Source organism: Ictidomys tridecemlineatus, chromosome 3 (assembly GCF_052094955.1).
Source record: "Ictidomys tridecemlineatus isolate mIctTri1 chromosome 3, mIctTri1.hap1, whole genome shotgun sequence".
Lineage (NCBI taxonomy): Eukaryota > Metazoa > Chordata > Mammalia > Rodentia > Sciuridae > Ictidomys > Ictidomys tridecemlineatus.
In genome coordinates this window covers 130,585,994-130,613,658 of record NC_135479.1, presented here as the reverse complement: position 1 = coordinate 130,613,658, position 27,665 = coordinate 130,585,994, and the positions used below count along the sequence as shown (strand labels likewise).

General features: G+C 35.2%; 1 protein-coding gene across 5 annotated transcripts in view; it reads right to left on the bottom strand.

The window, feature by feature from the left end:
- The window catches only part of Map3k13 (mitogen-activated protein kinase kinase kinase 13), a 168,701-nt gene extending 141,857 nt beyond the window's left edge, over nt 1-26,844 (bottom strand). For 2 of the 5 annotated variants that reach the window (XM_040270166.2, XM_040270169.2), the window contains exons 1-2: nt 26,739-26,844; nt 24,760-24,887 (exon numbers count right to left, since the gene is read on the bottom strand). The gene's annotated coding sequence lies outside the window, so the exon portion shown is untranslated. Of the gene's footprint in view, nt 1-19,330; nt 20,543-21,797; nt 21,865-24,759; nt 24,896-26,738 lie in introns of those variants that run through there. The other 3 variants (XR_013436698.1, XM_078043816.1, XM_040270168.2) reach the window with 3 other exon arrangements.
- Between the last annotated feature and the right edge of the window lie 821 nt (nt 26,845-27,665).

Below are 27,665 nucleotides of genomic sequence, written 5' to 3'. Positions count from 1 at the left end.
TTGGCTCAAATATAGCCAAATATATTTATAACAAAAAAAATCCCAACAAAAAGTTATTTTCAATACAAAGATTTTTATATGGCTTTATTAAAGAGTAAACTCTCAAATGCAAAATCAAGAAGCACTTTGACTTCTAAAACCCAATTGCATTTTCTCAAGTAAGGAAAAATACACTCAGTTCCTTCTATTGAGAACTTTCTCTTATTTACCTCCTAGATCCTAATGACTCCCAAATTGATGTCTTCTGTTCAGATCTCTCTCTTTTCTTTAAATATTTTTAAATATCTTAGCCAAATATGTAATAATAGCAATATAGTAAGCTAAACACTGTTCTGAACACTTAACTTAATTCTCATAAAACCCTATGAAAACTCTCCAGTTTGAAGATACACTATTGTCCTCATTTTATAGATCAGGACCTGGAAGCAAAGATAATTAATATTGCATTTGCAATAAAAAGCATTTGTGTCAAGATTACATAATTCGATTTGGGGATTTCTTTTCCCTCCCCTTCTTCCTTCCTTCCTAAAATTTCTTTAGGAGGCCTTCCCAAAGGAAGAAAGCTATATGTGATTTTACTATTTTCATTATATATTTTCATATTTTCTATAGGATATTCCTAATCTAGTGATTCTCAACTATGATCTATGACCAGCCAGCACCAACATCACTAGGGAACTTGTTAGAAAGTTCTCAGGCCCCTAACTAAACCCAATGAATCAGACATTCTAGGGCAGGACCCAGGAATACAGTTCATTAAAACTTGCATGCACACAGGCTGTGCTTTCTACTCCAGGGTGATTCTGACACACACTAAAGTTTGAGAACTATTTTCCTAATTTGTAATGTACCAAAAAGTTACAGTTGGCCATATATTTCATATATCAAGGTATAATTAGACATTTTTGTTAATATTATTGTACCTCTTAGAAGGAAGCACTTGCTTGAAGTCATTTCACAAATACCTTTATTAAGCACTTCCCATATGCTAGAGAATGAATGTGAAAAATTAGTAGTCTGGTAAGATAAGCAAAAATCTAATGATATGATACCAAGTGGGTAACACAGTAATAGTGATATATCAGATGGTGAGGAGGGGAGAACTGGAATAGGTCCACCACAGTGTCTTGAATTCTTAGGAACTCCTACACTCCACACTTCTGGGAAACATTGTTTCTTGGAAGCATATCCTACTGCCCTAACCTAGGAACCCATATCCAAAACAGGAACATTGTCATAGCAGAATTTCCTGTGCTCTAGTGATTAATAAACTCAGTAAGGTCCGTCCTCCTTAGAATCAACAGGCTATGAGGGACCAGTAAAGAAAGCAGCCAATCTAAGCTGCCTCATCATCCAAAGAAACTTCCAATTTTAGTCCACAAGTAACTATAATAATTCACCCTTTTCCCAATACTACTTCCTGTTTTTCATGATTGTAACAGATATTTCAAAAATATTTGAAGTATAAACTTTTTGAACATGTTCTACACCTTTCCAATTTCACATTCTCCTATTAATTTAATAGTTATTCTGAATTTAATATTCATCACTGAAAAGAAGCAATGGTTCTGGAGGGTCATGTGGCTCAATTGGAGGAGACAGCTTACATTATATTTTCATGAAAATATAAAAGGTGCATTTGAAACTTGTGATTACTCAATATTTTTCTTATATTCAATGTCTTTATTATTTTTAATATGAAATTCAGAAAGCATATCCATATGTCTTATTAAAGTTTTACATTCATTTAATATTTGATTTTTCTCACTGGCTATAAACAAGGGATAGGCCTTCTAATAATCATACTACTTTGACAATGTTCAGTTTTCCTTGGAGAACTTTATTATCTATTTTCTCACTGTCCAAAATACCATCTCACTTGGGAATCAACCTAACAAAAGAGGTGAAAGATTTATATAATGAAAACTATAGAACCCTAAAAAGAGAAGTAGAAGAAGATCTTAGAAGATGGAAAAATATACCCTGTTCATGGATAGGCAGAACTAACATCATCAAAATGGCAATATTACCAAAAGCTCTCTATAGGTTTAATGCAATGCCAATCAAAATCCCAATGGCATTTCTTGTAGAAATAGATAAAGCAATCATGAAATTCATATGGAAAAATAAAAGACCCAGAATAGCAAAAGCAATTCTAAGCAGGACGTGTGAATCAGGCGGTATAGCGATACCAGATTTCAAACTATATTACAGAGCAATAGTAACAAAAACAGGATGGTACTGGTACCAAAACAGGTGGGTGGACCAATGGTACAGAATAGATGACACAGAGACTAATCCACAAAGCTACAACTATCTTATATTTGATAAAGGAGCTAAAAGCATGCAATGGAAGAAGGATAGCATCTTCAACAAATGGTGTTGGGAAAACTGGAAATCCATATGCAACAAAATGAAACTGAATCCCCTCCTCTCGCCATGCACAAAAGTTAACTCAAAGTGGATCAAGGACCTTGATATCAAATCAGAGACTCTGCGTCTGATAGAAGAAAAAGTTGGCTCTGATCTACATATTGTGGGGTCAGGCTCCAAATTCCTTAATAGGACACCCATAGCACAAGAGTTAATAACAAGAATCAACAAATGGGACTTACTTAAACTGAAAAGTTTTTTCTCAGCAAGAGAAACAATAAGAGAGGTAAATAGGGAGCCTACATCATGGGAACAAATTTTTACTCCTCACACTTCAGATAGAGCCCTAATATCCAGAGTATACAAAGAACTCAAAAAATTAGACAATAAGATAACAAATAACCCAATCAACAAATGGGCCAAAGACCTGAACAGACACTTCTCAGAGGAGGACATACAATCAATCAACAAGTACATGAAAAAATGCTCACCATCTCTAGCAGTCAGAGAAATGCAAATCAAAACCACCCTAAGATACCATCTCACTCCAGTAAGATTGGCAGCCATTAGGAAGTCAAAGAACAACAAGTGCTGGCGAGGATGTGGGGAAAAGGGTACTCTTGTACATTGCTGGTGGGACTGCAAACTGGTACAGCCAATTTGGAAAGCGGTATGGAGATTCCTGGGAAAGCTGGCAATGGAACCACCATTTGACCCAGCTATTGCCCTTCTCGGACTATTCCCTGAAGACCTTAAAAGAGCATACTACAGGGATACTGCCACATCGATGTTCATAGCAGCACAATTCACAATTGCTAGACTGTGGAACCAACCCAGATGCCCTTCAATAGAAGAATGGATAAAAAAAATGTGGCATTTATACGCCATGGAGTATTACGCAGCACTAAAAAATGACAAAATCATGGAATTTGCAGGGAAATGGATGGCACTAGAGCAGATTATGCTTAGTGAAGCTAGCCAATCCCTAATAAACAAATACCAAATGTCTTCTTTGATATAATGAGAGCAACTAAGAACAGAGCAGGGAGGAAGAGCAGGAAGAAAAGATTAACATTAAACAGAGATATGAGGTGGGAGGGAAAAAGAGAGAAAAGGGAAATTGCATGGAAATGGAGGGAGACCCTCATTGTTATACAAAATTACATATAAGAGGTTGTGAGGGGAATGGGAAAATAAACAAGGAGAGAAATGAATTACAGTAGATGGGGTAGAGAGAGAAGATGGGAGGGGAGGGGAGGGAGGATAGTAGAGGATAGGAAAGGTAGCAGAATACAACAGTTACTAATAGGGCATTATGTAAAAATGTGGATGTGTAACCGATGTGATTCTGCAATCTGAATTTGGAGTAAAAATGGGAGTTCATAACCCACTTGAATCTAATGTATGAAGTATGATATGTCAAGAGCTTTGTAATGTTTTTTTTTAATTTTTTATTTTTTTTATTGGTTGTTCACAACATTGAGCTTTGTAATGTTTTGAACAACCAATAAAAAAAGAAAAAAATTACCATCTCACACTGATTATTTGCATATAATGCTATAATTTCCTTGCATCAAGATGATTTTGATTTCAATTCAGGGTACTTCCTCAATTGATATTCCATGTGTAATGACTTGGTAAGTGTTGTTAATTTGTTTAAGAGCACCTGGATTGTATTTTATGCCCTTCCCAGGGTAGCACAAAGTAGGAAATGTCTGTATGGTATAAATCCACTTCTCCAGTGAGCAATTTTCATCCTAATTTGTAATGTACCAAAAAGTTACAGTTGGCCATATATTTCATATATCAAGGTATAATTAGACATTTTTGTTAATATTATTGTACCTCTTAGAAGGGGGCACTACAATCTCCTATAGAATCCTGCTAGGGACAGAGCCAGAAGAGTGATTCCCATTCTCTATTCAGGCATCTCTGAATAACCCTTGAAACACACACACATGCAGAGACAGACTCACAGCAAAACAGCCAAAGAGATAAAATTAGCACTGAGACCTGAGCCTTCATTTTCCATTGGCATCTTAGAGACTGAAAAGAAGCAGTGGTTCTGGAGGGTCATGTGGCTCAATTGGAGGAGACAGCTTACAAGTAAATGCCCTTCTCCTTGGCCTACAGCCTATGGCCAACTGTCAATCTTCTGAGTATCCAGGAGAGAAATAACTTCATGTGAAAAAATGGAATTCAAAAAGAAAAAAAATGGAATTCAAAAATCCCAAGGTTTCCCCAGTCTCCTGAAACTATTTGTGACACCAAGGAATAGTGGTTATTTACCCATTGCCTTTCTAAATAACATTCAGGCTCTTAAAAGAGTGATAAGTTTTACATCTTGTACTCAATATTATTTATTTGTCTATTTATTGATTTATTTGCAGTACTGAGGATCGAACCCAAGGACACTCTGCTACTGAGCTACATTTCCATCCCTTTTTACTTTTATTTTTTTGGGGGGGGGACAGGGTGTTGCTAAATTGCTGAAGCTAGCCTCAAGCTTGCAATCAATCCTCCCACCTCAGCCTCCTGAATAGCCAAGATTACAGGCATGCACCACCAGGCCTGATTCAACATTAGTTTTTGAGATTGACCCATTTGATACAAGAAGCTCTACAATTAATTCACTATTGAATTTTATTCAAATAAATAAATAATCCAGCAAAGCTCCCTTATTCTCCTCTTGATAGAAATTTAAGCTGTTCCCTATTTTTTTTTTGTTTAAAACAATGAAGTGGACATTTTTAATAGATTACTCAGTAAATATGAAAGACTACCCCAATACCCACTCCCTTTTACTTGCAACCAAAAGTACAGAAATTCTTCCATAATGGTTGAATGAAAAAGAAAAGAGAGTCTAAACTCTAGTTCAAAACTAGTGAGCCAGACTCTAATCTGGGGGATTGAGAACTCTTTGAGACATCAGGGAACCCAGATGTCTGAGGGCCTCCCTGGGCTGACATAAAAATAAATAAAGATGAGTCTATGGCTGAGCATAGACAAATGGAATTGTTAGATTAACAAAGAAGGGAGGAAACAAAGGGTACCACTACCGGGAGTGCCCTGGTCCTGGTGTTAGCAACGGATCTGGGCCTGGAGTCTGTGGATCGAAGCAGTTTCTTTCCTTCCCTTAGTGCCTTACATTGTTTGCTTCATATGAGACAATGGTAGGTAAAGTGGGTAGGGTTTTGTAATTGTAACTTTGCCCAATTTTCTGTATTCCCCTCAAAATTTTTATGAGCACTGTTATGGGTTCAGTTGTGTCCCCTCAGAAGAAAAATTGCAGTCTTAACTCCTAGTACCTGTAAATGGACCATCATTTGAATATAGGCTCTTTGCATATTAAAACAAAGTCATGTTAAAATTATAGTAGGCTCTAATCCATTATGACTGGTGTCCTTACAAAAAGAAAGACCATGGTAGTATAAGAAGCCCCAGACCTCATGTCCCACAGAGACACCAACTTAGTAATATATGGTTGAAAAAGCCGCAGAAGAGCTCCCCAGTTAAGAAGTCACAAGAGGGGCTGGGGTTGTGGCTCAGTGGTAGAGCTCTTGCTTAGCACTTGTGAGGCCCTGGGTTTGATCCTCAGCGCCACATAAAAATAAATAAATAAAGATATTGTGTCCAACTAAAAAATAAATATAAAAAAAAAAGAAGTCACAGGAATCCCATGCAAGCTCAAAGCCAAGAGCAGCCACACCGAAAGAGGTATGAAAAGTCATTTCTGTAATGGCCCTCCCCACAAGCCAGCCTAACTTTTTAAAAATGGAAGTAAACACACAACTCAAGGAGTTGAACATGCTTCCAAAGTTTTAGTTTTTGAAGGGATTGTCCAAGGGAATGGCTTCCATCTTGCCTGAGCTGGAGCACTGATGGAGTCAGCATACTACTCTGGATGCTTGGAGGCCACTGAAAACAGGAGAGAGCTTAGCAGTTAAATTTAGATATAGCCCCTAAAAACCTATAGTACAAACAGATAGAAGTTGGCAGACCTTAGAGCAATTAGGAGAAAATGCCCAACCCTGACTTCTCCCTCTAGAGGGAAAGGAAAGAGAAGAAAGTTGTCCAATTTCCCAGCTTTTCAGGGGAATGCCTGTAGGACTGGTTTCTATCAAGCCTGACTTGGAGTGCCAACAGAATTGGGAACTTTGGATGCCTAGGAGATGGTGAGAAAAAAAGAAAGCTTTAAGGAGCTTGTTGGAGCACCAGAGAACATGCAATAACATAGAAACACACCAGAGGGAGCAACATATCACTACAAATTAATGAACAGAAACCCACAAAGCTCTCTAATTGAAAAATTATGTGCACAGCTCAGAGAAGATGCATCCCCATAAAAGGTTTGAGGGGTTCTAAAACTCTCTAGCTGGGCTGATTAGTTAAGATCTTCTCTGTATGAAGCCAGCTCATAAGACTGGAAAAGGTGTCTGGCTTTTTTTCAAATGTGTAAATATCAGTCCCTGCTAAAACAAACAAACCAGGAAAACACACACACACACACACACACACACACACACACACACACACACAAAACACAAAAGTCAAAATTAAACCAACCAAACAAAAAAACCCAAGGCAGGGCTGGTGTTGTATCTCAGTGGCAGAGCGCCTGCCTCACACATGTGAGGCACTGGGTTTAATTAAAAAATAATAAGTAAAATATTTTGTTCGTTTACAACTAAAAAAATAAAAACCCAAGGCATACAAAACAAGAGGGGAAAATGGCTCAATCAAAGGAAAAAAAATGAATCTCAAGAAACCAATCCTAAATAAATGGAGGCTTATGAATTAACAAACAATTCAAATATTTTCTTAAACTCAATGCGCTACAAGAAGACATAGACAACTAAATAAAATCAGGTAAATGATTCATGAGCCAAATTAAGATTTCAACACAAGAGATAAAAATTATTTCAAAAAATCAAACAGAAATTATTTAACTGAAGAATATAACTGAATTGAAAAATTCACTAGAGAGTTTCAATAGCAGATCTGATCAAACAGAATAAAAAGTCATCAAACTTAATGACAGATCATTTAAGGTTATTAAGCAAGAGGAATAAAAAGAAAATAGAATGAAGAAAGGTAACAAACATTTAAAGAACTTAGGGGTGGGCTGGAGCTACAGTTCACTTGATAGAGTGCTTGCCTCACATGCACAAGGACATGGGTTCAATCCCCAGCACCACACACACACACACACACACACACACACACACACACAAAGACAAACAACTTTGAAAGCAGCAAGAGGAAAACAACTTGTCATACACAAGAGAGCTCCTATAGGATTATTAGTGGATTTCTCAGTAGAAACATTTGAGGCCAAGAGGGAATGGGATGATGTATTCAAAATTCTAAATCACAAACAAAAATCCCTGCCATCCTGAATATTACATGAAGCAAAATAGTCCTTCAAAAATGAAAGGAAAAAAAAACCCTTTCCAGAGAAGTAAAAACTGAGGGAGTTCATGATCATTCAACCCACTTTATAAGAAATATAAAAAGAAATGCCTCAAATTGAAATGAAAGGACACTAGACAGCAACACAAAAGCATATGAAAACATAGAGTTCTTAGTTAAAGGTAAATTATATAGATACAAATAAGGAATACTATATTCCTGTAATGACAGTATATAAATCACTTTTAATTATGGTATTGATTTTTAAAAGATGAAAGCATAAATATATAACTAAGATATGTTCACAGATACAAAATATGTAATTGTGATATCAATAACATGAAGTAGGGAGTTATGCCAAGGAGAAGAGTTTCTATATGTTATTGAAATTGTTTTCTTAGTTTAAAACCAATTGTTAAAACAACAAGATATTTTATGTAATCTCTATTGTAAACACAAAGAAAATATCTATAAAGACATCAAAGAGAATGGAAAGCAATCAAAGGACATCTTCACAAAAAGTTAGTGAAGACATACGGAACACAATTAACAAAACGGTATTAAGTTCTTTTCTATCAGCAATTACTTTAAATAGATTAAAATTTCAATAAAAGAAATAGAGTGGATGACTGGATTTTTTTAAAAATCAAACTATATGCTGTCTATAAGAGATTCATTTTAGATTTAAAGACACATTAAGTATAGAATTCTACAAAAGGGAAAAATATATTCCATGCAAATATAACCAAAAGGGACCAGGGATGGCCACACTAATATCAGACAAAATAGACTTTAAGTAAAAAACTGTCATGAGACAAAGAAAGACATATATAATATTTAGAAGTTGAATTCATCTGGAAGATATAACAATTATAAACATGTATGTACCTAAATATAGCATATTAAACAAACATTAAACAAACATATATTAAACAAACATTGAAAGACACAAAGGAGAAATAGTCACATAATGATATACTATGAGATTGCAACACCCCACTATTGACAATGGATAAAGAACCACATGACAGAAGATTAATAAGAAAACAGAGGACTTGACACTATAAGATAATTGAAACTAATAGACAAATTCGGAATATTAGACCCAACAACATGAAGAATACATTCTTCTCAGGCACACATGGAATATTTTGTTGGCTAGATCATATGTTAGGCCATAAAACATGTCTTAAGAAATTTCATAAGACTGAAATTATGCCAAGTATCATTTCCAACAACAATGGAATGAAACTAGAAATCAACAACAAAAAGAAAACTTACATAATGTGGAAAATAAACAATGCTTAAAGACTGGCAGGCAAAAGAAGAAATCACAAGGGAAATTAGAAGACATTTTGAGAAAAAATGAAAACAAAACACAACATAAAAAAACTTATAATATGCAACAAAATCAGCACAGCGAAAAGGTTTTAGGGATATGTGTCTACCTTAACAAAAAAGAAAAGTCTCAAATCAACAATCTGACCTTTTATATCAAGAAATTAGAAAAAGAATGACAAATTAAACCCAAAGCTGGTAGTATGAAGAAAATAATAAAAACTAGAGCAGGAATAAATAGAAAAAGAATATGAAAAAAATCAATGAAACTAAGCACTGATTTTTCTTGAGAAGATGAACAAAATAGACAAAGCCTTAGCTAGATTAAGGGGAAAATATAGAGAAGATCCAAATAACAAAAATTAGAAACAAAAGAGAAGATAGTATATCTGATGCTACAGAAATTTAAAAGACCATATAACAAGCAGAAAAAAATATTCACCAACACATTAGATAACTTAGAAAAATGGATACATTTTTAGAATACAAACTGCCATGACTCAAATATGAAAAACTAAAAAATATGAAAAGATGTATTACTAGTAAGGAGATTGGATCAGTAATCAAAAATCTCACAAAAAAAATAAAGTACAGAACCAAGTGGCTTAATTAGAGAGTCTACAAAATACTTAAATCAATTCTTCTCAAACTCTTCCAAAATTAAGAAAAAAGAAACACTTTCAAACACATTTTATAAGACTAGAATCACCCTGATACTGAAATCAGAGACACACACTACAAGAAAACTAGAAGCCAATATCTATGATAAATATTAATGTAAAAATCCTCAAAAAAGTACTGGCAACCTGAATTCAAAAGCACATTAAAATAATTATACACCATAATCAAGTAGGATTTATTTCTGGAATACAAGGATGATTCAACATTTAAAAAATCAATGGAATACAACACATTAGCACAGAGAAGGCCAAAACCACACAATAATCTCAATTGATGCAAAAACAGCATTTGACAAACTTCAGCACATTTTTATGATTAGGGGGGAAAAACACTCAACAAACTAGTAATAGTAACACATTACCTCAATATGGTAAAGGCCATATATGGTAACAATATAGACCATAGTGAAAAACTATAAGCTTTCCCTCTAATATCAGGAATAAGACAAGGACACCCACTCTCACCACTTCTATTCAACATATATTGGAAGTTCAAGCCAGAGCAATTAGGCAAGAAAAAGAAATAGAAGCCATTCAAATTGGAAAGGAAGAAGTAAAATTATTTTTGTCCACAGTTGACATGATCTCATATGTAGAAAACCCTAAAGATTTCACGAAAGAACTATTAGAACTTACAAATGAATTCAGCAAGCAAAGTTGCAGAGTATGAAGTTAATAAAAATCAATTGTGTTCCTACACACCAACAATGAACAACCCAAACAAAGAAACTCAAGAGAATTATCCTATTTACAGTGATATCAAAAAGAATAAAATAATTAGGACTACATTTAACAAAGGAAGCAAAAGACCTGTATGATGAAAACTACAAAACATTTCTGAAAGAAACTGAAGATGACACAAATAATGGAAAGATATCTGATCTTCAGGTAACAGAAGAGTTTATATTATGAAAAAGTCCATACCACTCAAAATGATCTACAGATTCAATGTAATCCCTATCCATATCCAGTGGCATTTTTTGGCAGAAATGGGGGAGACATTCTAAAATTCAAATGGAAGCTAAAAGGAGCCCAAAATAGCCCAAGCAATCTTGATATAAAAACAAAGCCAGAGGCCTCATATAGCCAGACTTCAAGACATATTACTAGAACTACAGTAATCAGAACAATATAGGATTGGAATAAATATACATCATCCAATAGCACAGCACAGAGATCCTAGAAATAAAGCCTAATAATATATGGACAAATGATCTTTAATAAGGGTGCTCAGGCTGTACAATAGGGAAAGGAGAGTCTTCAATAAATGGTGTTGAGAAAACTAGATATACACGTGCACAAGAATAAAATTGGGCTCTTACCATGTACAACATACAAAAAATAATTCAAAATGGATTAAAGACATAACTGTAAGATCTGAAACCATAAAAAAAATCCTAGGAAAAAACCTCGAGGGGAAAGCTTCATAATATTGTATTTGACAATAATTTCTTGGCAGTTATTTGTACAGGTAATAAAACCAAAAATAGACAAATGGGATTATATCAAACTTATAAACTTCTGTGCAGCAAAGGAAATGATCAACAGGGTGAAAAAAGGTAACCTAAAAAATTGGAGAAAAGGTCTAGATTATACAAAAAGACAAATACTGCACAATTCCACTTACATGAGGTATCGAAAGCAGTCAAACTCTTAGAAATAGAAAGCAGAATGGTCTTTGCCAAGGCTTTGGGGGAGGAGTAAAAGGGAGTTATTCAAAAGGTAGGGAATTTCAGTTTTGCAAGTTGAAAAAGTTTGAGATCTGTTTCTCCACAATGTGCATAGAGTTAACACCGGTGTACTGAATACTTAAAAATGGTTAAGATGGTCATGAGGCCGGGGTGTGTGGTAGGGGGAATCAGGCAGGGAGAGAATAGAGACACAGACAATAGGGAACATAGCAATGTGAAGATGGAGGGGGACATTAGATTTATGCTGCCACAAACCAAAGGCTGCCAAGGACCAGCAGCAAGCACCAGAAGTTTAGAGAAAACCATGGGTCATATTTTTCCCTAGATCCTCAGGGAGAACATGGCCCTGCCAACTCCTTGGTTTAAGATTCTAGCCTCCAGAACTGTAATAATAAAGTTCTGTTGTGTTGTGCCGTTACAGTTTATGGTACTTTGTTTTGGCAGCCTTAGGAAACTAATGCAGTGAATGGAGACTTCCTTTTGTGGTTTGAATACATTTTGCTCTTTGCCCCCAAATCATGTTGACCCGATTCTCTTAACTGTGTTAAGAGGTGGTGGTAAGAGGTAAATATAAATAGGTCATTAAGAAGGACTAATGAGCTGGGTATAATGGCACATGCCTGTAATCTCAGTGACTCTGGAGGCTGAGGCAGGAGAACTGCAAATTTGAGGCCAGCCTCAGCAACACAGCATGACCCTGTCTCAAAAGAAAAAAAAATTTTAAAGGAGGTGGGGACGTAGCTCAATGGTAGAGCGCCCCCTGGGTTCAGTCCCTGGAGGATGTGGTGGGAGGAAGTGGCAAGGGATTAAAGGGATTAAAGCCTTTCTCAAGGACATGGGTAGTTAACTCTTGCCAGAATGGCTTAGTAACTTCGACAATGGGTTTTTACAAAGTTAGGCAGCCCCTTGTGTTTTGTCTATTCTGTACATGCCTGCTTGCTTGTCTTTTCTTTTCCACTGCATTGACACAGCACAAGACCCTCCTCAGATAGGGTTGCCCAATTTTGGACTTCCAGTCTCCAGAACTGTGAGCTAAATAAACCTCTTTCTTTTATAAATTACTCTGTCTCTAGTAATCTCTTATAGTATCAGAAAATGAACTAAGACACTCTCGTTTTGTCTGGGGAGTGATTCAAAAGTATTATTCTAGTCCATAGTAAGTATTTAAAAACTCATTAAAATCTTAGCTGTTTTCTTCTTATTCACTCTTTTGGTGGCTGTCTTTTCTGTGCTCTGTCAAAGATAGCAAAGTTCCTGTGTCCCATATCTACTCAGAAGAGCTTGTCTCTCTGGAATTTCAGTTCATTTGATTGCCTTGTGACCTCAAATCTCTAGTGGGCTCAAGTAAATTTATGACTTTGTGGAGTATTAAGATTTTTATCATTGTTAGTCTCACATTCACTCGAGACATTTCCCAACAGAAATTTCTTCTCATAATTCAATAAAATATTTCTTAGATTTGATAGATTTCTATTTTTCAACTTTCACCAAAATCTACAAATGTTTTTTGACATAAAACCATACTGTCTCATTTACTTGCTGTCTACTAACGCTGTTAATTTTCTCTATTTTTGACATAAATTGTAACCTAAGAAAATGCTATTATATTTTAATATTCCATACTTATTAAAACATCTCTAAATTGATTTAATAAATTTTCTTTATCTTGGTATTTGCTTCAATTTCTGTATTCACTCTATACATGAATCTACAATGCATATACTGGTATTTTTCCCTTTGGATTGGATCTATGCCAACTTCACATTCATGGGTTAGCTTTTTGTTTTTCAAGATATTCTTCTTAATACTGATGCATGTGCTTCTGAGTTTTCAGTTTTGCCACTTACATTTTAATATACTTCTATATTAGTAAAACCACATGGTTATGGGTAATATAAGATATAAATATTTGGAAGTCATCCTTGTCTCTTGTTGTGTTTTCTATGTAATTTTTCTATTTATTTATATCTGTTCTCTAACTTTCTCCAATTAAATTAGCTACCATTTTATACATACTTATTTTTAAATGTTTTGGAGGCTTCAGAAGAAGATACTACCAATATTTTGACCATTTATATCTTTTCCACTTATCTTAGTCTATTTTCTATTGCTATAATGAATATCTAAAGCTAAACAATGTAGAAAGAAAAGAAAGTTTTACTTAGTTTACAGTTTTAGAGACCCAAGAGCCTAGTCCTGCTCAGCTCTGGTGAAGGCCTCATGGTAGATGACACCACCATGGCAGGAGCACATGTGAGAATGGCAGGTCCTACATATGGGGAAAAACAAATTCAGGGGAGAATCCAAACTCCCTTATAATAACCCATTCTTGTAGCAACTCATCTGGCCCTGTGAGAACAAATTAGTCCAACAGTAATGCCCCCAGTGACCTAACAGTGACCTAATTACGTCCCATGAGGCTCCATATCTTAGAAGTTTTACTATCTCTCAACATAGCCACACTGGGGACCAATTTTCTAACAGGTAAATTTTTGGGGACACACTCAAATCAAATTCAAACCACAACTCCACTGAAGAACAAACTACTAAATTCAAACTTGTCAAAAGTATGAATACTTAATTACATGTTAACACCATATCTGCAAATAGCAAGTATTCAATAAAAATTATTTGAATGAGTATAATATATATTAACATTTTGAAAAATTCTTAGTTTAAACAAATTTTTCCCCATGATCTCAAAACTACTTTGATTTTTGTATAAATTGCAACTTTATTTTATATGCAGCCACATTAAGACAATATTCAGAAATTTGTGGTACACATCTGTAATCCCAGTGACTTAGGAGGCTGAGGCAGGAAGATTGAAAGTTTGAGGTCAGCCTAAGCAATTTTGCAGGACCCTCAGCAACTTATTGAGACCCTGTCTCAAAATAAAAAATATAACAGGACTGGGGATGTAGTCAATGGTAAAGTGCCTTTGGGATCAATCTCAAGTACTATGAAATAATAAAAATAAAAAAATGTATATCTAATTAAGCAATTCCACACAAGATTAACTCATTAATTCACTTAATAAACATCTATTTAGTACTTTTAAATCAAATATTGTTGTGGATACATTTTGTATTTTATGTGTATGTCTATGCATACACACAGATATATAATGTATATATTATTTTAGATTTAATCTAAACAGCATTTCCTAAAAGACTATCCCAAAGGTTGTTAACAGATTTTTATAAGCAGAAAAAAGTTATGGCTATACATAAATTGGAAAAATCTAACATGTGTTATAAATTTCTAAAAAGAAATGTTATATTTTCTAAACTTATGTCAATACAGGACAGTTTTGGGTTGTATTGTCTCTTTTAGTTGTGTCAGGCATTCTGAGTTAACACAGATTGGGAAATGCTAAGTTTAAAGTACAGATATATTTTCATCCTCACTATATGGCAAAATCTGTGTCAGCAAATAAGCTGGGAGATATTTTCTTTCTGCCACTTCAACACTTTTACTGAAAATAAGATCGTTCTGCTTCTACATCATTTATGCTAGAAGATATGATGACCTCTGCATTATTTTTACCCCAGTGATTCTGTCTGTTCTTAGGTTTTCTCCTGTTACTTATCAAATGACAAAAAGAAGAGATGCTTATTTCTAAAAAAATGAACATAAAGTTCCATCATACAAACATGTAGGGAAAATTTGATTAAAACATTTCAAAGGATATAAAATAATGTATAGCTATAGATTAAATAGAATATGATAATTTAGTCAGCAATGTGTAAGGCAACATAATGCTTTTGGCAAAATTACTTTTTCTTATGTGCACTGTTCATTTTAATGGTTCTGTGTGTTCTTATAATATGTTCTCATTTCTTTTTGGGGGGTACCAGAGATTGAACTCAAAGACACTTGACCACTGAGCCATATACCCAGCCTTATTTTGTATTTTATTTAGAGACAGGGCCTCACTGAGTTGTTGAGGCTGACTTCGAATTTGTGATCCTCCTGTCTCAGGCTCTTCCCAAGCCACTGGGATTAGAGGCGTATACCACCACACCCAGCATGTCCTCATTTCTTCTCCTTGAAATATGTGAAACATAAATTTATACACACACACACACACACACACACACACACACACACACACACACACACTACAGTATTTCCCTAAAAGTCTACTGTTGGTTTAGTTCTTCTCTTTCAAAGCTAAAGAATGGGGCAAGGCAGACAATTCACTTCAAAAAGTACTGTTTATCTCCACATCAAAGAAAAAAATCATTTAAGAGCTAACATATTTTCTATAGAAAAAGCTAACATGTGTTATAAATGTTATAGCTAAATAGTCTCATCTTTATTCAAAATACCAGTTTTGTTTAGAAAGATCAGCAGAGTTTACCTACAATCCTGCAAATCACCTCAGCATGCCCTGCTTATTTATCTCTGTAGGTATCAACACAATTTTCATATTTTATTTTAAATGATAAAAAAGACAAAATAGAATTAATATCCATACCATGAACAGAAAGACATGTACTATATGTATAATGTCCCATTTAACTTTATACACACACATCAGATAGCTCTGATTTAGGTTATTAAATTGGTGAGAGATTTCTAAAAGCCTAATTCACCCCCTTTCATTTGTCCTCCCCAATTCAGCTGTTGACTATATAAGAATCTATTTCTAAGTAGTTAATTATCTACCTCAAAAAGAAGGCAGGAACTGGATGTGGTGGTGAACACCTGTAATTGCCTATAATCACAGCTACTCAGGAGGCTGAGGTAGGATTGAAAGTTTGAGGCCAGCCTCAGCAACTTTTTGAGAACCTCAGTAATGAAACCCTGTCTCAAAATTAAAAAAATAAGAAGGGCTGGGGTGTAGCTGAGTGGTAAAAATGCCCCTGGGTTCAATTCCCAGTATCAAAAAAAAAAAAAAAGAGGCAGGCACAACTATTGGACTTTCATACTATTTTATGATCAGAGTAGGAGAAACTAGAGCAGTTATGTGATGGTTGGTATCTTTGACAGCTGACTTTCAAAAACATCCAGTTACTAAATTTGAATCAACCTTGGAAACATCCTCCACATGACATAAGCAGAGCAACTGCCATCACTCAGATATTGCAGATTTGTTACAATGGACCCACTGTGATATTTTATGCCAATAGGTAATTTCCAAATACAGAAAGCAAGTTTTTTCTAGGAAAGGAATTTCACAATCTCTTATAGTTAAATAGGTTTTTAGAGTTTGTGGCTCAAGTATTTGTGACCCATGCCACAGGTCAAAGTTCATGATTCCAGACCAGTCATCATTTCTGAGCAATAATTACTTCTGAGCAAGCTCTATAATGAAGCAAACTTACAACTTGCCCTTTTTTAAATATTTATTTCTTAGTTGTAGTTGAACACAATACCTTTATTTTATTTATTTATTTTTATGCGGTGCTAAGAACTGAACCCAGGGCCTCCCAGGTGCTAGGTGTGCACTCTACCGCTGAGCCACACCCCAGCCCCACAACCTGCCTTTTGCCACTATGCAGGACTTTCTGCACATTAACTCTACCCACTTTAATATTACTATTATAGTCTGTTTTTTCTCTTTATGTCTTCCTTCCATTGCACTATAAATATTTTTGGAAGACATTTCAACTATTCTTTAGACCAAGGCAGTATATAAATTTAGTTAACTAGCCTTTACAAAAACATTTTGAAACATTTAACTGTCATAATTTGAGTTATAGGTCCCATTGTCCCAAATATGCACCTTTATGAATACAGGTTAAATTCATATATTGAATAAATATGTTCTAAGTGCCTACTGTGTCAGCACCTGTTCTTGGTCCTGGGGAAATAATGATGAAGAGCCAGATAGTAACTACCACGGAGAAAAATACAGCAGAGAAGGAAAACAGGAATACCATATAATTAAGATACTCAAAGAAGGTCTTATTGAGAAGGTGGCACTCACACATATATCAGATATATATATCCTAAAGGACCTGGAAAAGATGAAAGATTAAACTACATAGATATCTAGGATAAGAGCATTCCAGGTATAGGGTATATCAAATACAAAGCTGAGAACCTATCTCAAAATAAAAAATAAAAAGGTAAATGGATATAGCTCAGTGGTGAAGCAACCCCGGGTTCAATCCCTAGCACACACACAAATAATAATAATTATTATAATTATATTAGGGGACAAAAAAGATTAGAGTTGAACTTTTAAAAGATTACTCTAAAAGCAATTATATTGGAGTAGGGAAAAATGAATATAGAAGACCAGCAGAGAGATAATGTGGAAGTGCAGGTAAAATTGACAATAGAATAAGGGTGTAGAAGTGAGAACAGAAAGAGAACAAAGAGGTAGTCTGAAAGATATTTAGGAGATAGAAAAGAGAATTTGAGGGGTTAGCTTAGTGGCAGAGCACTTGCCTATACTGTGTGGGGCACTGGGTTCAATTCTCAGCAACACATAAACATAAATAAATTAAGGTATTGTGTCCATCTACAACTAAAAAATATTTTTAAAAAGAGAATTTGATGACAGATTAAATTCGTGAGGGTTGAGGAAGAAGGACACAGATGGCTGATGTTGCCTAATTACATTTCTTAAACTTTGGCATAGGTACTAATATTTTCTATATAGAGAGGTAGCAAACATCAATGTGATTTTTGGTGTGAGCGTATGTGGGGAGGTAGGGGGAAGAACAACAAAAAGTCCATTATGTATAGTTATAAGTCTTTATATCACAACTGCAAATTATCGTACACATAATACTTAATTTGCAAAATATGTGCAATTTGTTCTGTCTCCACCAATGAAAGAAGCTTGGTCATTACTCTTCTGGAAAAATGAAGCAATTAGATTCTACATTAAATCTCCTGATCCACATTGCTAACACTATACATTTACATAATTTTTAAACTTGAGAAAATCAATACTCTGTACCTTTATAATATTCTTAAGCAGAGAAGATCAGTACTTTGTACAACATTTTATCCAAGTTTAAGCAACCTCAGGGTACCAAATATAGCACTTCAGTAAAGAAATAAAGAATTCTGCCTCATCACTAAATTGGAAAGTACAACCCTTAGAGGAAGAAGCCATTTCCTATTGTTGAGTAGTACTGCAAAAGTCACCTATTCCTAACCAATGAAATCACTAAGGAGGTAGATATGTTTTTAAAGGAAACGACTGAATAAGTTAACACCAGAGATTTACTGATCTTAAATAATTAATCTAAAGATAAACTCAGTTACTCAGAGAAAGAAAAAAACTGCATTTTCTCTTTTAGAGACCATCAAATTCCTAGTCATGCTAACTGTATCCACTATAGTCTCTCTCCAGTTAGTCCTCAAACAATGCTAAACAAAACTGGGAGTTTATTTACCATGAGACCAGAAAGACAAAAGTTTTTTAAACAAATTTAACACAATCTTTCCACTAGTAGAGGTTAAACTAACCACATAAATGCTCTAACAGTCTGGGTGTCAGAATAAATAGTATCAAAGCCTATGAGGTTTATCTTTACTATGAAGTTAAAAAGTATTTCAGTTAAACTAAATGTTAAATTGATACTGTTAATTCCTTCATCACAAATAGCTACATGTTGTGAAAAGAGATGCTGGGGCTGGGATTGTGGCTCAGCAGTAGAGCGCTCACCTAGCATGGGCAGGACCTGAATTCGATCCTCAGCACCACATAAAAATAAAGGCATTGTGTTGTGTCCATTTACACTTAAAAAAATAAATATTAAAAAAAATTTTAAAAAAAGAGATGCTGAATATTTTGAGAATTCAAACGTGTAGAAAGGCATTAGTACTATAATTATTCTTTAAGAACTGAAGAACTGCAATTGCAACTCACACAAAAAAATCATTTTATTTAATAACCAACTGTACACACATTCAAACATACATATAACTAAAACAATATTATTTACTCTTCCTATGTGGGAGGCATTGTGAAATATTCTACTCTATGTTCTTCATTTTTAAAAAATACTGGTCACAATTTAGTAAATGGACATTGTAAATTGCTAATATATTACAACCCTTAATTACTTTAGAACACCATCATTGCCAATTTATAATTTAAGGGAAATTTGTAGTCTTCCTCCTTTTCAGAATTAGCCCATAAGTGTATTCTAAGTATTCAGAGGGAGAAAAAAGTTTAATGTAGCCTTATTTCCACATATCGAGCTTGGACATAATATATACTTTCAATTTGTGTTTAAATCACCTACCTTCCCAGGCCAATGAGCAGAAAGAATGATTTGCAATCATGTAACACATGTCCCTACATCTGTATTGCACATTTTATTGTCTTTTTATGTATATTATTTCATTTGAACCTCACAACAACCCTGTGAGGTAGGCAGGGAAAATACCAAGTTCCTTTACAGATAATGAAGATAAGGTCAGTTAAATGACTTTCCCTATTATCATTATAGCTAGTAAGAGGTGGAGGCAGAGATAGAATAAAAACCATCAAATTTCAGGTTGGGGGCTCTTTTCTCTAGAACACATAGAGAGTGTAATCTAACCTCATAAATATATGGGAAGCTTTTTGGTTTTGGTTTTGATGCTGGGGATTGAATCCAGGCCTTACTCATGCAAAGCATATACTCTACTAACTTCAAATATTTTTAACATTTAAGTCTCATTTTCATATTCTTGATCCAACTTTTTGTAGGCTACAATAAAAGACCTAATTCCAAACTTATTATGCCAAGTTTATTCTGTCCTACCAAGAAAAACTTATGGCCATAGAACATATTTTTTGGAATACACCATTTTGTTGGCTCTTGTCTAAAGGAACATAAGCAATATGAAAGACCCTAATGGTCAAGGAAACTGAAGTCAGAGGAAGGGATATTTTTTAAAGTATGTTAATGGAGTTGGGTCCCTTTCAGCTTTTATTTTTGTGAGAGGGTTCAATGGACAGCTTTAATGCAGATGACACTTGAAGCTTTTGAAGAGGATCTAAATCTTGATGTAGTTATTCATACTCAACTCTTGAATGCATAATGATGGTATGGTGGGTCATAGTCTTCAAAAACTTGGTACTTGATGCTTGAAAACAAAACATACACACAAAAAAAATTCTACTAGCAAGTCTAATAATTGTTTTTAAAAAGGGAAGTTAAAAAGTTCTTTGGTCAATAATTAATCAGATCACTAGATACAATGCTGAAAGAATGAAAACTATTTTAAAAAGCCATAATATACAAAATATATTCATTGACTTATCTCTTTGATTAATGTTCTTCACTACAAATTGCAACAGAATTTGAAATTCTTACAGACTCATGTAGAGGCAGTAATCAGATAAAAATGATTTAATAATTTCTTGAATCTCTTTGATCATTATCCAAAGTATAAGACTGTCTTACAGAGCTTTTGATCTCTGAAAGCACAGCCAAAATGCTTGTTGGAAGAGACAGTATAAAATGAAGTTGATTTTGTGGAATAGAGAAAGAAGTTGAAGTAGGAATATTATGGTTGGAAAATATTTTTTTGAATGATGAATGAAAGTAACAAATCTTCAAATGGAAAAATTCTGACCACTTTGCAAGGTTCAAATGAAAAACAGCAAAAATACTATAAACACGAGTACAATGTAATCAAAGAACAGTTATATCGATCTGAAATTCCAGCACAGGAAATAATTACACAGCCTGTGCCCTGAGAGGAATGCCAGCATCTGTTCAATCACCACCCCACTTTACTCTGTTTAGAGAGGATTTTTAATTTCATTAACTTTTTGTTCACTGTCACCTTTTTTAAAAATAGGCTCCTATAAACTTGCCTTTTCCCCAAGAAACATTTAAGCTTTTAAAAAGTGTTAATAATATTTGCTGAGTCTACAATCTATTCTATATACTTTGTATAGATTAATTCATTTAATCTTCACAATTGCAAGAATTAGTTGTGAATATGGGGATAATAAATGAAGAAACCAAGCAACAGAAAAATTAAGAAATTCAGGTAATTACTTAAGTAATAACAGGGTAACAGAATATAAACATTTCTATAATAAGTCAGTTTATTGCATTATAAAAGAAACTTTAGGATTTGAAAGGGACCATCAAAATAATCTAGTAGATTGTCCCGTACAATGAGAATCCCCACCCCTTATAACATTCTGATGGTCAAACTCTGTTTAAGCAACTCTATAGACTTCCCTGTCTCTCCACACAATCTGTTCCACTCCTGACCAGTTCTATATCTTCTCCAGGACTAAATTTGGATTTTCAGAAACAAAGCATCATTTAACAGAGATGACTATACCCAAAATTCTCGAAAGTATGGTATAAAATATGCACACCTGTAGTCCCAATTCCTCAGTAGGCTAAGACAGGAGAATTGCTTGAGCCCAGGTCTTCAAGACCAGCCTGGGGAATAAAGTAAAACTCCATTAAAATGTATAAATATATATATATATATATATATATATATATATATATATATATATATGGTCTGGGTTGTAGTTCAGTGGTAGAGCACTGGGTTTGATCCTCAGTACCACATAAAAATAAATAAAATGAAGGTATTTTAAAAAACAAATAATATAATAGCCAGGGAGGTATAGCTTAGTGGCAGAGTAACTGCTTAACATATACAAGGCTCTGGGTTTTATCTCCAGATCCACAAATATAAATAAATACCTGACATATCATAACCTATTCTATTCTGTTCATCATGGTTCAGACCCTAGATTAGTGACCTTCATTATGATTTGAACAAGACAAAAAAAAATCAGTGGCATCATATAGGTATGAAACCCATTTCAACTGACTTTCGAATAAAATCCCTTTACTAATGAAATGAAGATTTTTTATTTTTATATAGTTCATTTTATCACCCATTACTGTTATTACAAAATGTCTCACAATAAAGGTTTGTAAGAAAGGTGGCTAGAGGAGTAAAAGTCACCAGACATTTCTGCTGAGTCCAGGGCAAATAATCAGCCAAATCAAAGTAAAATCAAATGAGATTATGCATGTATATCCAAATTATCTTTCTTGTTTTACTAACTGAGAACAATCCATTTTTTGGAATCCCTTACCATTTCTAAGCATCAAGAACAAAGTGAACTAATAACTGTAAGACTTGTTTAAACAATTGGGAATCCAGGGGCTGGGGATATAGCTTAGTAGTAGAGCACCCACCTAGCATGTGCAAGGCCCTGTGTTTAATCCCTAGCCTCTTCCCCAGTAAAAAAAAAATAGAGAGAGAGAGTATGTAAAGAACAATTCAGATAAAACAAAGTCCATTCCATTCGGCAAAACCGAGAAGCTCAGAAGAACCATGCCAAAGCAATACAAAGGTAGCTTGCAAACAACTACCACATCACTTGATCAGGTTAGCGACATGCTATATACTGTACAGGAATATTGAATTCAGCAGCAACTAAGTATCAGTATTCTGTAAGTTTTCATTAATAGTAAACTCTAATGTCAAGGTTTAAAACCTATTATAATATCACCAAATCTTCCTTGCAGCTCTAAAAAAAACCTTAATGCACCATATAATCCTTCTCCTTTTAAACAGTGCAAACAATTATAAGAACAGAAAGTCATAAAGAATAGTAATAGGCTCATATTTATTAAATTATCCCAAGGCCTTGCTGCTTGTTTCTGAATCTCATTAAAATAAGAACATGCTCAGAGTAAAGAATTTAATCCATCAGAAAAAAGCATACATTTAAAAAAATGTTAGTCTTCTTCCTATTCTAGACTGCTCATCTCATTTCTCCAGGAATTCTATTTATAACTCCTTATACATATTTGAAGAGATTTTCTATATGCTTTTTTTTTTCTTTTGACAGAGTCTTGCTAAGTTGCCCAGGCTGCATCAAACTTGGGATCTTCCTGCCTCAGCCTCCCAAGAAGCTAGAATTACATGCCTGGCTTAAATATATGCTTCTTTAAAACACAAATGAAAGCCAAGTGGGGTGGCAGAACATGCATGTAATCCTACTGACTGGGGAGGTTGAGGCAGGAAGATCACAAGTTTGAGGCCATCCTCAGCCTTACCATAACCCTGTCTCAAAATAAAAATAAACACAAATAGAAACATACTATACATACAGCTTCCATTTATTCATTTATTTATGTATGTATGCATTTATTTATTTATTTATGGTACTAAGGATTGAGCCCAGGGCCTCTTTGCCACTTAGCTACATCCTCAGTCCTTTATATTTTCAGACAGGATCTTGCTAAGTTGCTGAGGGTCTCACTAAATTGCTGAGGATGGTCTCAAATTTGTAATCCTCCTGCCTCAGCCCCACCCAGCCTATATATATATATTTTTTTCTCACTTAACAATGTGTCTTAGAATTTTCCATATCTGCATATCTGGATCCACTTCATTCTTCCTAATAGCTGTAAATTACAATACTACATGAAAGCATTTATTTAACCAGACATCTGTTGAAGCATGTCTATTATTATTTCTAGTTTTATTTTGCTTTTTAATTTCAAACAATATGGTGATTAATATCTTTGGAATTTTTATGTCCAAGTACAAATACACATGAACATGAATCCCTAAGAGAAGTAATACCTGCTATTAGAATGACAAATTCTAAACAAGAAGCCAGAATACCTACAAAGGAGGCCAGAAAAACTACAGGTTAAATGCTTAGTGATTAAGGTGCCAATTATTATCACACAAAGTTACAATTTAAGGTTTTGAAAATAAACAAATTAATGAATTATAAGACATAAAGTAGAAAAAGGTGAAGCTTTAAAGGCTGGGAGAATGAATCATGAGAGAGAAAAAGACAAAGGAGAAACAAATGAAAAGAAAATAGCATAAATAAAGCAAGATAAACCAAAAAAAGACATTTTTTTGGACCCGTTACTTAAACTTAAGGCACAACGGATCAGCAGATTTGAGACATATACTATTAAATAATTGAACTTGGAAGCAACATGATTTAAATGACTGTTTGAGGCTTAATTTATACAGGGTGCCTGCAAATTTATTTATTTCTACCAGGCTCTAAAGTGTTGAAAGGAGATACCACTTCCCCCATAAAAGAAAGCAGAGAAATAATCTTCCAGATACAACATAGTTGGTCAATCTCTTTAATTTCTGATCAACTTGACAAAGATATAGTAATTGCCTCATACATACAAAACAAACCTCTCTTGGGAAGATGCTGACTAAAAAACATAGGTATTCAGGTTATATTTTTTAATTACAATCCTGAAATTTCCTTGGCCCATCCAGGACTTCTCTACTATCTCACCTAACATATATCACAGTCAATAACTTACCTCTCCCAAAGTGCTAGGATTTGAATGCCACAATACAAATTGATTCATGTTTTTGTCCATTAATGGTCCGTGGGTTTCTTTAAATGAAGTCCATGTTAGAGTCCATAGATATCAGTGCTCTGTAAAAACTGAAAACCTCAAGAATGTCAATGCACTAAGTTACTACTTGGATGCCAATCCATCATGAATAATAGTTATACTACTAAATACTCAGATGTGGAAAGTTTAGTGGACATAACATTGAACAGCAAACTGAGGTGGCAAAATTAGACTAAGACAATATTAACTTAACCTAGAGGATCTCAAAACACTGTTGTGCATCACATTTATATGTACTGTAAACAAGGCACCACAGTAACAGCCTTCAAAGATGGGTATGATTTCCATACCAACTCTTTGAGAAATCAGAAAAAGATTTAAAGATAGAAAAACTTGTAAATTTTAATTATAGTAATTATGTAGTTACATGTCTACTTTTGGGGTTTTTAACCTATTTTAAGAACGTCTTAGGTTTCAAATCTAAAAATGCTAACTAATTCTTTTTTGTAAAAAATAAAAAAGCAAACTACATACACATACAACACAAACAATCAACAATATGGCATAAATTCTGGGTTTCTACACAATTCTCACCAATCTAATTATAGGATTCTGGAACTTCTCAAGAGCTACATTTCACTAGCTATTCCATACACACAAATACCTCACTGGGACTGCATCTAGATAGTGATTCATGCCCAGATCTCATCATCTAGCCTGTGTGTCATCTGCATTTTATTCTATTTAACAACAACAAAAATCTGGTTACAGTACTTGACTTTCAGGTACATGCCTCCCTTCATGACACTGAAGGCACTTTTTAAAAAATATTTATTTATTTGTTTATTTATTTTAGTATTCGGAGGACACATCTTTGTTTGTATGTGGTGCTGAGGATCAAACCCGGGCCCATGCATGCCAGGCAAGCGCGCTACCACTTGAGCTACATCCCCAGCCCACTGAGGGCACTTTTTACAAGGAAAATAATCTTCAGGGATTCATTCTTCTGGGGCCTCCCACAACTGTTTCTTATGTGTATACACCTGGTGAAACCTTTGGATTTTTATAAGTTCTTATTTCCATTTTAGTTATAAAATCATTCTCATTTACATCTAGTACCCCAACTTCAGAAAATATTAACAAAAAGGAAATCAGCTTATATTGATGAAAAGAAAGCACTTAAGATACCCATTAGCAGTTCAGTAATCCAACTGTAGCTTATCATTTTAAGACTTCCCTGGGATCAATTTCTGAAAAGTCCTTCCCAGAAAAGTAAAGAAACCTGAAGGAAGCTAAATAGTTGCCTTATCCTCTCCACTCGGAGAAAAGTATTAATGCACATGTGTAAATTTCCCTAATTCTAATAAAACAAAATAACAATGTCCTGTATGTCTCTTACACCAGCATACTCACAAATTACCGGTTAGTAAGAAAACTGGAATCATGTCTACATTCAGAGGTAGGGATACTGAGGTATGGTAGAAGTTGTCCTGCTAAACCAGAATCGGGTTCTTTAATCCAGTAATTAATTTATGCCTCTGATAGCGTCTATAGACACCTACAACTGGCAAGGCACTGTCCTACGAATTCAGAGACGAAAAGAAGTCCTTGTCCCCTACTTCCATAACGGGTCGGGGTAGGTGATAAGTGAGCCCTACGTTAGCTCATCTCAGTGCCCAGACTCCATCTCTCCACCACGACCTGAGGTCAGGACCCACCGATTCCTAGAAGAGTAGAAGACCGTCAAAGACCTCGACCCCACGATCCTGTTCCAAAGAGTTTTCTGTATTCCTATCCATTCAGGGAGTCTCTTCAAGGAGCCTTCCTGCAATCACTACCTAATGTGAGAGCTCTCTGCCCAAGCCCAGGGTCAGGAACGACCCAAGACATCGACCCCAGGTCCCACCTCCACCCGGGATCAGTTCCCGCCCGAAGGTTACCTGCAGGGGATCCAAAGCTCCCATACACCATAGACGCCCCGCCCCGCCCATTACGTCGCCTTCTGCAACCAGGTGCCTCCTCCGGGAGTAACTTCCGATACGTCACGTCCGGCAGAACTTCCGCCCCGGCCCGCTGTCTAGCTAGGCACTCAATTCCGCTAGTAAGCGTCACTTCCGACCTGTTCCTCGGTTCTTGCGCGATCCCGGCGCTTTCCAGATCCTACTTGTAAATTTCTGTTTTCCTGCTTGCCTAACCTCTGCCTGTGTGAGCCTACCCGGAGAAGGACTTTTTCAACTTTTCTTTTTTTCCGTCTTCCTTTTTTTCTTCTTTCTCCCCTGCCTTCCGCGACCCGCACTTGTTTGGCAGCCTATATGGCCTGCCCTCTGCAGCGACTTAGCCACTTTCCCCTGCGTGAATTCATCAGTCTTCCACAGAGTAGCCAGACCTTCTGCGAGAAATTCGAAGATTATTCTTGTGTGTGTGTGTTTTCTCATTTTCCTACCCGGGGAGCCGGGATCTTCGGTTGCACTGTCAGCGATTAAGTGCTACCTGATTCACTTCTAACGGTGTTAGTTACCTGGGCAAGTTACTTAACACCTCTACGCCTCTGCGAAACGTAGAACCCATACCTGCAACCTAGGACTTGAGGTGATACATGAAAGCACTAGTATATTAAAAGCACTCGTAGCTATGAATGGTAATATTCGTTCGGTTCTGTGCTATTGTATTACATAAGTGTCAGGAAGTTGAAAACCGGTTTTTAATTCCGTGATTAATTGATGTTGCCTAGTACTTTCCCAGGGGAACTGTGAGCATCTCCATAGATAAATTCGTATATAGTAATCAACTTTAACCCTACTTGAAAGCACTGTGATAGGTACTGAGGGAGAGATGAATAAAACCCAGGCCCTGCTCTCGAGGAGTGG